This window comes from Aythya ferina (assembly GCF_964211825.1).
Source record: "Aythya ferina genome assembly, chromosome: 6".
Taxonomy (NCBI): Eukaryota; Metazoa; Chordata; class Aves; order Anseriformes; family Anatidae; genus Aythya; species Aythya ferina.
In genome coordinates, this window is record NC_140303.1 from 20,180,392 (window position 1) to 20,191,791 (window position 11,400).

General features: G+C 37.1%; 1 long non-coding RNA gene across 1 annotated transcript; it reads left to right on the forward strand.

Moving 5' to 3' along the window:
• The first annotated feature begins 2,007 nt into the window (after positions 1 to 2,007).
• On the forward strand, positions 2,008 to 11,110 carry LOC311438833. Its single transcript, XR_014694350.1, has 3 exons — positions 2,008 to 2,173; positions 9,662 to 9,728; positions 10,999 to 11,110. It is a non-coding gene; the product is annotated as an uncharacterized lncRNA (long non-coding RNA).
• Positions 11,111 to 11,400: the final 290 nt, after the last annotated feature.

Consider the following 11,400-nt stretch of genomic DNA (forward strand, 5'->3'; position numbering starts at 1 on the left):
GCATCTATACCAGATTATCATCAATTTGTTATACAATTCTCAAAAATTGGACTGAAATCCAAAACAAGGTTGTGTGAGGCTTTGAATTGTCTCATGGGTCCAGTAATAGACCCCCAGATGGGGAAAGAATAAAAGAACAATTTGTGGCAAGGTAAGGTGCTTATTAAGGTTTTCATACTATTTGCTCTCTTGACTATTTCCCCTATCTCTTTCTTTGCTCTCATACCACTGCTCCATGACTTAACACCTGAAGGGCACGTTGGGCCTATTCCTCATGAGGCATACAACTCACGCTTCATCTTCAATCCTTGCTAGCTTATTCATGCTACTGTTTCTGGAAACTCTAACCTATTTTTTGTTTTCCTGAGAGAAATGGTGATGCATTTAACAATTGCTTTTGTGGATTTTCTTGTCGCCTAGGATCAGAGATCTCTATGATTCATTTGAGGTCAGAGGCAAGCTAATGTCCATAGGGTATTCATCAGTTCTGGTAAGCCATATCTTGCAGTATGAATGCAGAGACTGACTGCTGCATAGGTTTACTATGCAGGACTATTGAGTCCTATTAACATGCATGGCTGCACTATATTTTAAGATCATAGCATTTTATTGAAATTACAGTAGAGATGTCTGCCTTATGTCAGGAAGATATAAGTGTTGGGGTACTCAAGGTCTGCCTTTCTTTCCATATGTTTAGAACACGTCTGGATTTCTTTTAGCTCTTCTCTTAGATAAATCCCAAGTGGTCTGTAAAAAAGAGCACTGCTGCAAAGAGCAGAAGTGGGCAGTAACTGCTTTGAGGGGACTATATACACACTTCCCAATAATCCTCAAAGTTAGAAACATCTGAAACTGTTGTGTCAATGCCAGCCCAACTTTGTCTAGATAAATAAAGCAATAATTTGAGAATTTCTACTTCTACATGTTGGTCAGGTCTTTCTGAGGTGGCTTAGTTTAAACTTCTGGGAGGGAGACAACCCTACTTTGTACATATTCATTCCCCTTCCCTTGAAAATCTTCAGGATAATTATGTGAAATGAAGATTTAAAAAAAAAAAAAAAAAAAAAAAAAAAAAAAGGAAATTCTTAATACAAATTTCTGTTTTCCCATGTTTTCATACTGCAGGAGTATTTGTAGAATATAACTGTGTCAGGTTGTCAGTAATCTTTAATTTAAAATCTAGTGACTTCTAGTTCTCATAGTTGTAAGTACCATTGACAGAGAGACAGCCTTTGTGGTTGTAAACGCTGAAATGAGGAAAAATCAGATTTTAGTAAAAGTAAATTATATTTTCAAATATCCTCCCAAAACACCTGTTTTGCTTGCTAATTGCTTGTTTTTTAAAGGAAATATTTTGGTAAAACAATGTGTTGCAAGTTTGTTACTTAGAAAACATTAGCAGCATAAGCTCATACTAAAAGAACAGATTCTATGAATCACACTGTAGTTCACACATGAGGTAAGTTGAATAAAATTGGTGTATTATGCCAATGCTGTTTTTGTGGTAGATAGAGTAAGTGTATTTTGCCTATGTTATAATGTCTTATAGTTTATTTTTAGGGGATATCTTTTCTTTGCTGTTGTCCATGCATTTTCTCTGCATCACATATTGGCACCCATTTATTTAATTTATAATCCTTTTTATCTCCTCGTTTGTTTATTCAGCCAAACCTTCATAAACAAGTACAAGAGAAAATGTTATAATAATTTTTAAGTATTAGGAGTTCAGTGCTAACCTAAATCTAAATTTTTATGCATTTATATTTTTTCTATATTTTGTAAACATTATTTCTGACTCAAAAAGAAAATGTAGCTCTGACATTTTGCTTGTCATTACATACTAAAGATGTTGTATTAAGTTTACGCCAACATGAAGTTAATGTCGTTGTGATGATAGACTGAAGGCTGCCACCACATGTGAACAGTTTTGGGTTTCTTCATCCTTCAGTAAAGGAGGTGGAAATCTGTAAGATGTCTTCATGATAAATTAGCTAAATGAATAACTGACATGTTGCATGTTTATGGTTGAAGGGAATCAACTTTCTGTCTTCAACCAGATGAATGTTTTCATCTACTGTAAAAGAACATTCTGCCACTACCCAGGATCACCCAAAACAGATTGTGCTTTGTGGAGATTTCACCATGTTCAACTGAACACTTTCATGGATGATAGGTCAGTGATTTATATTACAAGTACTTCTGTGCAGTGCGTGCTTTATATCAATTTCACAAATGCCTTTTCTTTATATCAATATAATCAAAATAAATATAATCATAACCAGAATGTAATGCAGTTATAACTACATATACAGAAATGGTACATATCATGCTATATAAGCAATTGTCCAGTGCATATAGCAATCAAATTCGTAGCTCAAAAACCTTCACTTGTATGGTGGATCTCAAAATGGGAATTCTTCTCTCTCTCTACATGTATGTTTGGTGTTTTCTATGAGGAGCCTGTCATTTTAACAAAAGTGACATGCAGAGTAAAGTGGAAAGGTCCTGTTTCAACCTGGGAAGAGGGTGGGGCAGACAGCTGAATTGTTCCATTTTTTCTATGGAATCTTAATTGATTAGACTATCACCTTTATTCACCACAGAAAGACCGTCTTTCTTTATGATGGATACAACAGCAGGAGAGCAAACTGTTGGAATTGATATACTTTGTTGCTTATCTGAAAGGAGATTTTTTGCCCTAATTTTGCACAATAGTAGAAACTTCCTTTAAATCCCATTTTCCTAACCAGTGCCTAGAATAGCTCTTGTTGTTAGATTCTAAGGACTCTATTGTGGCTTTTAAGCCAGAGCCCGCAGTAGGGGTTGTGGAGGGATACACCGCCCCCAGGAAACTCCTAGAGGGTTTGTGCTTGAGGACAAATTTGATGATAGAATTTTAAAATGGAACAAACCATTGTAGATCATCTAGTCCTCCCATCTGCCAGCACAGGATTTTCCCTCCCAGATATTCTTAATGCATTGTTCGATGTAAAAGTCTCAACTCTGGGAGTTTCCAAAGCTTTGCTTGGAAAATGTTTGCCTCCTTTATCCCCTCAGAAGTAGGAGGACACAGCAGCAGCCATGACCATGTCTTTCAATATATATATCTGTGTGTACTTTGGGCTGGCTTCCACCTGCTGGCTGGTGTGAATAGGGGGCAGATGGGTACAACTTTTCCCTTTACAGTCTCCAGATCAGATGACTTAAATATACCATGTGATCCTGGTGCCCTAGGAGGAGATTTGTGACTGCCTTAAACCATCACCTGTCCTTTAATAAATGTCTCAGATTTTGTCAAGTGGGATTTGAAGTGTAATTGCTCCGTTCTGGAATGCAGTGACGCTAATTTGTGGTTCAATCAGAAATTTTGTCCTAATTTTCTGGGTGGTGATTACTCTTCCAGACAGTGAAATTGACTTGAATATTCCAGTGCATTTTGTTTACTACTTAAAGGCTGATAAAACTCACATATTGTTATTTCTCTTTTAAGGAAAAAAAAATAATTCATTCTTCAGTCTTGGTACCTGTTGATATTTCAGTCTTCCAGGACGATTTTGAAAAATTTAAGTTACCAAATAACTGATTGTAAGTGCTATTGGAAAGCAGACACTGGATTGTCACATGTAATTTGGGCCTGTAGTGTAAATGAGACCCCAGTCCTGCAGAGATTATCCCATATTTAATGTTGTTACATATAGGTGTTACTGTCATATTTATAAAGATAACTCAGAGCTTTATGAATTCATGGGATAAACACGTAAACATTGGAGTATGCTGGGATTTGCATTTCACTGCTTATGAAGCCTCCAGTAGCTTTGCTTTAGTGTCATGAGTAGTGTAAGTGGGAATGTGCTCTGTAGTGAGAAGTGTGGGATGACAGTGATATACAAAATCCACCAGTAGTGACTACAATAGTCATAGGGAAAAAAAATGAAGGCTCCATCAAGATCAAATTCCTTTTGACATATTTGCCAGTGTTCTTTAACCCAAGCGATTGGAAGTTAAAATTGAACAAATACAATTTTTAAAAAGTGGTTAATATTCCACATTTGAAAGAACAAATTTAAATCCTACTAACCTGGATGTGCTTACGTGGAGGAAAAAATTGCTCTAACCTAGGCCTAGAGGTTAGAGGAAAATCTTCAGGAGCAAAGAAAAATATGTAAGTAGAGGAGTTAGAAGCAAATGAAAATCTGATTAAAATGGAAGAGGTCCCATCCCATTTCTTTGATCCCAAGATATGTAGTAGATCTGGGAAATCTTCAGGATGTTTGCTCTTCTTTTAATGCATATCGTGCAAGATATGAAGGACAGAAGAATTTATTTGTTCAGTTGGAGACCTACTGTGGTGGTTTGTAGGAGAAAAAAAAAGTTATAAACTGTTTTTTCTTGGGCACTCTATGAACCTTGTTCATACAAACACTTCAGTTACTTAAAAAACAAACAAAAAAACACAGGGGGCAATGGCAATGAGATGTTGTTTTTTCTGTTTAGGTTCTATCAAGTACCAAGTAACAAAGGTATATTTCATGAAGACTTCTAAGGCTTGAAATCAGCCATTTTTGAGCAGCAACTTTAAAGTATGCAGAGGTGACATTGTCTATGTGAATAATTTTGATTTAGTCTGGACCCCATAAATAAAATTACCAGATTAATAACAGCATCTGGCTAGTTTGCTGGCAGAAGATGGTTTAATTTTAGATTGAAAAGTATTTTCCATTTTTTAAAGTATGGACAAATTTAAGGTAGGAAGGTCAGGTTCCAATATCTGAAGTTCTTTGCCAGTTTAATTAACTGTTATCTAGCTTTCTAATAGTTTCAGAATCTGGTATTATATATTCCAGTTTGATTGCTGCAGTGCTTGGGAAGAACCACAGAAGAGCACCTCCTCCAAACCCAGTTTTACTGCTGTTCTTAACAGCTATTTTCCATTCATATTTTCATCCAGCTTTATTTTGGGCTGCTTTCACTTTCCAGGCAGAGAAAGCATATGGGGCCATTGCATAGTTCCTGAACACAATTTCTCTCCAAAACTTTCCAACTATATGGCTTCCCACTTTCTACAAGGCAGGGCAAACGCTTAATGGTTATAACTGGCCTGGGCATGAAGATAGACATGCATTTCCTTTTCCGTGAGATGGTAGCAAAGATGGGATGGATCTTCACCCATGTTTTACAGTTTAATCATTTGTTAGCTCTTTGCAAAATATTTTTGAAGGCACTATGTACCTGTCTCCCGGCAGCTCCATCACTACATTTTGCACACTTATATTCACCCCTGCAGAGACTTCATGGGCTTTCTGCCATCTGTCATTATTCCTTTATTCTAAAGTACAGTGCAGCCTCACATAATTTATGACTTTGTCTGATATTTATTAGATAGACAGGATTATTGCCCACAGATGGCTATGGTTCACAGCCAGAGGCGTCTTCACAGAACTAGCGGGAAGAGATTGATTCAGATGACCACGTGACTTCTACTGTAAGCTAATTTTAGCACTGAGTGTCTCTTGATAACTTAAAATGAAACAAGAACTCTCAGTCACATTTATCCCTGCAGCAAATGATGCAGTTCCATTGACTTCTGTTGAGTCATACCTGTATGTCAGGTGTGAAATTAGCCCTCCAATTTTTCATTAGGAAAACAGAATATTTGAGAACATATTTTAACTGCAGCACATGTATACAGTTACAAATATTTCTAGTCTCACAGTTCTACCTTTGGATCAGAAACAACAGAAAAGATTTATCAAGTCATACAGTTGTTGCCGGTAGATGACATTGTCTGCTGGCTTTACATTTTCTCTGCTTCTTTTTATGGGCCACTGGAGTCATATATTCTGTCGTTCACAGTGTGAGACTCGGAACATTTCTTTGGCAAAGTCAGGGAGACTGGTGTGTTGAAAGTGAGCCAACACAGTCAGGTTGTTTCATTTGTACTTGAATTTGAGATGACTACTTGCAGCAGATAGGAGATGAAAATTGTATTGTATCTTTCTGGTGTGTTTGTTTTGCTGCTGGTGAATTTCAGGCATCTCACTGGCAATAAATACACAGAATTGAATACATGGCTTTTCTAACCCTTAAGGATTCTATTTGGTAAAGTGCAGCTCACTGATGTCCCACATAAACTGTTAATTCAGTGGGTCTATGTAATAATACTGCAAATACCAATATGCAAATAAAAATCCCTACCGATTTCCTTGCTGTAGACTGAAGCAGAAATTCCTGACCTCCACATTGTAATCTATAGGGAGTTTATTAGCAGTCGGGTTTGGGAGGAATGACACTTCAAACAGAAGCCATCTGGAATACACATTAGGAGGTCCTGCTACAGGAGAGCTAGGAACAGACGCAGGCATAGGAATATGCTGCACTTGCACCCTGCAAAAGTGCTGCACTCTTACGTTCCACTGGGAAGTCAATGGGAATTAAAGACGTTCTGCATTTTCAGCTTTATGATATAATTCAGGAATGCCATGTGTTGTTTAATATGTTAAAACAAAAGTAAATACATGTATGCTAGGTAAAGTTCTGCCATCTGATTCAACAGAAGAGTTACGGTATAGATATAAATTCCCACTATTTGTCATTGCTTCTGTGCTTTTGCTGGTATGTCAAAGAGGCTGTTACTGTTTATTTTAAATGGGTTTACTTTCCTGGGTTTATACAAAGCTGAACTGATACTTGCAAAGAGCAAACCTTATCATCCTTTTTGACATGTTTATTCACTACATTTTGCCAGTGCAGCTTTTAAAACCATTACCCCCATTCCTCAAAATGATAAAGACAATGTAACAGCAAGCACAGAATTGCCATTGTTTTCTTTGCTGTCCAGCCTGCTTTTCAAAGGTTTTTGCTGTAGATGAGAGAACTGAAAGGTAGAGAGCATGCCTGCAGAGCATTTGCAGTTTGCTTTGCCAATATGAGCATGGCACCATTTTGTTGGCCTGGTGCAGAAAGGAATGCAATATATGTCCTGCTGGAGGCTATAAAGCACTGTGTCAATGCATTATTGGGTCAGAATATCTAAATGCAAGTTCACCGCTTCAGGTGCAGTGCCTGCAGGATTTGACCCTAGAGAAAAGTATTTCCTCATCCTTTACTACAGACATTTCTAGAAGGCACAGGCTAATTTCAGGTTTGACATGTTGAGGCACAGAGAAGAGTCATTGACACAGCAGGTGCACTTAAATATAACTGTCTAATTATACAGTGATGCAAGTTTGCTCCCAAGAAACTAAATGTACAGTGACATGGTATCTGCCTGTCATGGTCTGGAATAGAAAAACAGTCTTCAGCAGTCAGGCACGTTTCATGTATGAAATCATAAAAGCCATGGTATGGTAAACATCTGCTTCATTCCTGTTCTGTGATTTCCCTTCTACAGACTTGGAAGATTGTAACATGTATACAGCTTGTTACAGAGAAACAAAGGTTCTAAAACTTATTTAAGTGCACTAAGGTCTTGATTTCAAGTGTATTTATCTCTTTTGGATTTGAATATTCTGCAATAGAATTTCTGAATCAGTTTAAAATCCACAACAGTAATGGTGGAGGATAGCAGCACTGTTTTTCTGCAGTTACTGCTAGTCTAATTCTGGCACATCGGAAAGGTCACTGCCTCTTGGCTAAATGTAAGCAGAGCCTTGGGCTTGGTAGCTTGTAAAGGGGGTGAGGTGGATAGCTTACTACCATGGTTCTGGCTTGAGGGCATACTTCGGTGATAGGAGTGTTTTCTTGCCCTTCCTGTGTGTCCAGTAACAAAGTCCTTTTTCATTTTAATTGGCAATTTTACCCTGGACTAATGGTGCTTTAACTACACTCTAGCTGCTAAAGACTAGGCAAGCAACCAAATGTAGAGAAACTGGAAAAGTAATAAAATACTATCTTAACCAATAATCAGAGAATTGTTGTTACCTATGAAGAGAATTGGAGTAGTAAATAACAGTAACTGTACCTTAAATAGATCATAGTATTTATTAATTTACTTTCATGCCAAAGTACAAGCTTTTACCACTCCATCTCACGTGCCAAATGCACAGAATGAATAAAAGGTGGGACAGATTTACTGCAATTTGAGTGTCCAGTTCAAACTCTTTCTCGCATTTTCCAGTTTTATTGTACATCCATCCTTCTAAGTTTGTCCATCTGCTTTTTCCATTCTTATTCTTTCACACTGACAAGATATGTATTTAGGAAGAGGGCTAACTCTGCAATGTTAACGCTGTTAAGAATTGCAATAATTGCGCCCACGGACCAATAAATGTCTTCAGATAAGTATTGTCCAAACAACCATTACAAATTCAAAAAATTTTCTTAGTGTTCTAAAATATCTCTGCTGAGAAGTAAAATGTTTCTTTCGTTATACATCGTCTAAGATTGCCTAATTAATGACTATACCTTTAAATGCCATCTTTCAGTGGTGATAGAGAAAGGCTGTTTGTTTTGAGCACAAAAGGAAACATTTACTGAATGACAAAATGGATATTCAAAGCAATCCAGAACAAAGGCAGTGAACACTGTGTAACAAAAAAAAAAAAAAAAAAAAAAAAAGATGAAGATTCATGGTGAATCTTTTCAATATATGACTTTGGGATCTCTTTTCAGTGAAGTACCGTGGTGTTCTCATATCAATCAACCAGACAAAAATTTATAAAGTGAAGAGTGCGACTCATGTGCTCACTGGTACTTTTGGCCAAAAGTGCAGAGCAGAGCAGATCACACCAGTGTATTGGGAGAGAAATTAATTTCTTGCTTTCCAATGCTGTCTCTGGCTCCCAACATCACTTCACCATCACCATGCTGCCAAGAGTTGCTTCTGTCAGCAGTCCCTAATATGTCACTTATGGAGAAACAATTCATCAACCCCAAGGTTGTCTTATAAAGGCTTTTTATAGACAAACATCAATCCCATCTCACTTCTGTTGCCCCCATATTCCTTTTTACACTCAGTCTTCAAGATTCTACTGCCGTCCCTAGTCATTGCTTAGGCCAAGAATTATTTGGGGTCAAGATACTTTCTCTGGAAGAGAAAAAAAGTTTTTGCCTAATTTTTCACATTAGTCACATTCTACCTTGGAAAATCTACAGATCTGGGAAAATTGACTCCTTTATGGAGCAAGAAATGCAACAGATGGTTGCTATGTGATCTGGTATAGCTTCCAGACTGGGGATTTGTGTTTGCGTCTCTATTATAACATATTTTTCTCTTTTATTTTTAGAATTGTTTTACCTCCATGAAATGTATCTATACTGATATCAGTTTCCTAGAAATGTTTTTGTTTGTCAGGATTCTGTTGCAGATTATAACAGATCCTCCCCAAATTTAACTAAAATGTTGTCATACCAAGACTTGCAGATTCTCCAAAGAATTTTGAAAAATAATTTGTTGCTTAATAAAAGTTGATTTTTCAGTTGCATTAGAAACATCTTTATATGTCTTGTAAAGAATATTTAGAAAATAATTCTATCTGTGAATAAATACCTAACAGTATTTACTGTTGTTGCTTACTGATAGCCAGTGGGACTGTACATGTATATGGCCAGGTGGGAGAACAGGCCTGACCATATTTCTGAGAACAGTTTTGTGCAAGGCAAAATTCTTTTCAAGACCAAAGAAAACTTTATGGAGTCATGTTTTTTATTTTTTATCTGTTAGAAGGCCTAATCCACACCCTTTACTGGAAGCCCTACAGTATCCTGAGCACCAGCTGCTCTCCAGCAAGGTGAGTCATGAACTTTTCTTGTTACAAAATAGATCCATCTTTTTCATTGCTTGGCAGTCTTTCTCCTTCTAGTAACAGAGAGGAAAAAGCAACCATTCACATAATTTTGTGTTTCAGGTTGTCAGATGAATCAGACATTAAAGGTTAGATCTAGATTAAGCACTTGTGTACTCTCTCCCTTCACCCCATGACAAGAGTTGTCCTAATATGATGCCCAGATCTAGAAACGGTGGTTGTCTGTAGACCTGGACTCTGGGTTTAGCTGCATGGTTTGATGGGAGGCTGAGTTCTGGCTACAGTGAGCTTGCATGTAGTCCCATTGGGAGAAATTACTAATTCAAAGACTTTGTCTCATGGTCCTCAAACACTCAAATCCTAGCTCTCCCTTTGGGAACTACAGTGCTGGATGCTTATCATTAATGTTGTTCTTACGTTGTCATTGTATTATTGTTAATAAAATGTTTAAGTGCTTCAATAAATTCTTTCTGTTACTGTTGTTTTTCTCTTCAAGGCTTTCTGCTCATTACTGAATTGCCTGCCAATGCCAGTCTTCTCAGCTCTGTAAAGGATATTTCATTTACAAATGCAAATGTGTGTGGGCTTTAAACCTGTTAATAGGAAATGTATCATGTGACAGTTATTGTACGAAGAAAAGTTCTGCATCTGTACTTGTCCCCAAGAAGAGTATTGGTTTGTGTTTAAGTTCGGTAGGGCAACCCGCCAAGTAAATACTGTATCTGTATTATACCTTAAGAACCTTGATATAGTTAAGGACTTCCCACTTGCCATGCCTTCTGCTAGAAGAATATCCTGGGCCTGCAGGTTGTCCCACATACACAACACCAGCTTTAATGATACATTTTTTTGTTATGCTTCCCCTGTACTGCACACACACTGTGGCTCCCTCACAGTTTTCCATTGTTAAGTTTTTGATTTCCACTAGCCATACAATTTTAGGCATACTCCAGATTCCTGAGCAAGCGTTTTGAACAAGTGTTACTGCTAGACAGGTAAACTGTCTTTCCCAACTTTTAAACTTTATTTATTTATTTTTCAGAAAACACAATCTTATGTTGAGAAAGGTTTCTCAGAATTTAGTAAGCTTCTTTTTCATCTAGCTTGGTTTATATTAGCATGGGAAACACCAATGACCTGGATTCAGTTTGAATTCACAATCAAAAGCACTATCCATTCTTGAAGGATTGTGCTTATTAATAGTTAGATTTTGGCATTTTGGTTGATTGTGCTTTTTACTTTTTGCTTAAAACAGGAAATTAAATGAAAAATTATGATCATGGAAGTTTCTACCAGCAGCAAAAAACGGGATGCACCAGTGCTTCAGATATACACAACTCTCCTGTAGTTTTAAAACCAAATTTAACACCAAAGTGAGTCAAAGGAGTTAGAGGTAAGTCTGAAAACAGCATTCCACCTTCCAGATGTGAGGCTGAGCTTATGGCCACTTCAAGGTTAGTTGTTGTTGTGCTATAAAAATATTTATTTGAAGTACTGTGTCTTTTGTGTTCAGCTTTTGCTGTTTTCTAGCTTATTGATTACCTTATGGAATTTAATAAGTGATAGAATGAAGAAGAAAGAGCAATACAATTTCCTTCCCATTTACTTTGTGACCCCACACAAGTTTACTCTTTGAGCAGAAAATGTCCAGATGTTA